This window comes from Notechis scutatus, unplaced genomic scaffold, assembly GCF_049901735.1.
Source record: "Notechis scutatus isolate UNSWTSFEM ecotype Mainland unplaced genomic scaffold, rNotScu1.2 NSCUSCF73, whole genome shotgun sequence".
Classification (NCBI taxonomy): Eukaryota; Metazoa; Chordata; class Lepidosauria; order Squamata; family Elapidae; genus Notechis; species Notechis scutatus.
Genome location: NW_028263174.1, coordinates 61,336 through 63,053, shown reverse-complemented (window position 1 = coordinate 63,053; position 1,718 = coordinate 61,336).

Below are 1,718 nucleotides of genomic sequence, written 5' to 3'. Positions count from 1 at the left end.
GAGAAGCAATAACCATCAGGCCTTCTTCTCAGGTCAATGCTGGAATTAATAGAATTAATTGAAAGAAAATGTTAGTAGGGAATTCAGCAAAGCCTCAGGAATCAGTGGAAAGAAACATGCTTAAAACACTGAAAGTGAAACAATGCCAACATACTCTTAAAAATGCTTTTGATTAAAATAAAGTGGGAAAATGTCATATTGGAAACAAATATCTAAATATATAATACCAACATTTATTGCCAAGTTGACCTTTGGATCTATGGTACAATGGGCATGAATGAAAAATGTGATTATTGCAGATTAACAACGAACCTATGATTATTCAAGTCACTTGATTTCCAATTATTTAATGGACAAGGGCACCTCTCAGTTCCTTATTTCTTAGAAATGAGATTGAATGGAAACATGTTCAAAATCAGAATAGAGACTCCCAATACCTGGGGTGGAGTAGGGCATTTTAATGTTTTTAATGTTGTGGTTTTTAATGTTGTAATCCAGTTGGAGTTACCTGTGTATAAGTTAGGTGGCAATGTAATTACATTTCATAAATGCATAATATAATCAGAGATCCTTGGGCCTCAATATATTCTTTCTACTATTCAGATGGGGCTTAAATAGGATAATGTAACATTTGGGGGAAAAGATGCAAGCCAGGAGACCAGCATCAGAGGCTAAGATGGAGAAGATCTCCATGGCCACCATGGACTTCCCTTTGGTGCTCAGATAGCTGGGAAGGAATGAGATCCAAACACTGCAAAAGACCAGCATGCTGAAAGTAATAAACTTGGCTTCGTTAAAGCTGTCAGGCAATTTCCTAGCCAAAAAGGCCATTGTAAAACTGATGAGGGCCAGGAAGCCCAGGTACGCAAGGTTGGCATAAAACATTAAAGCTGAGCCTTCCTGACATTCAGAAATGATCTCACCAGTCAAGGAGTGGAAGTCCAAGTTGGGAAATGGAGGGGAGGTTACCAGCCAGATGACACAAAGAACAGCTTGGACCAGGGGACACGCTATGACAATGGAGTTTGTCAGTGGTTTTCCTAAGAGTTTCCTTGACTTGTTTTCTGGTTTGGTAGCCATGAAAGCCAGAACCACAATGACAGTTTTTGCCAAGACAGAGGAAACTGCCAGGGAAAAGAGAATGGCAAAGGTAGTTTGTCGGAAGAGACAGGTGAGCTTCCCAGGTTGACCAATGAAGAGAAAGGAGCAGAGGAAGCAAAGCAAGACGGAGACCAGGAAGACGTAGGAGAGATCTCGATTGTTGTTAGTGTTTGGGGATAAACCCCTAGCAGAGTAAAACAGTAGGCAGTAAGCCAGTAGGCAGTAATCAGCAAGCTTTCTCCTGCTTCCTCTTATTGCAGTTTCTAACCGCACCCTTAATTGGCTAATTACATGCAGTGTGGTGCTTAAAGTTACAAACACTTAAACTATGATACCTTAGTTTATATATTTATCCACCCAAACCTTGTTGGGTATCAATGTTATACCTAACATTCTCCCCTTTTGGGTGATATAAATATATAATACCTTTACAATCTAACCCCATAGTTTTCACAACACTCCTGGTGCTTCCTGGCACCTTGGGCTTTTGTAAAATTATCAGCTACATTGTCCTCCGACATGCAGTACTCCAGCTGTATCATTTTACTTCTCACAGATTGTCTAACGTTTAGGTACCTTAAATCTGTATGCTTGCTCCTAGTTTTGACTGCAATATT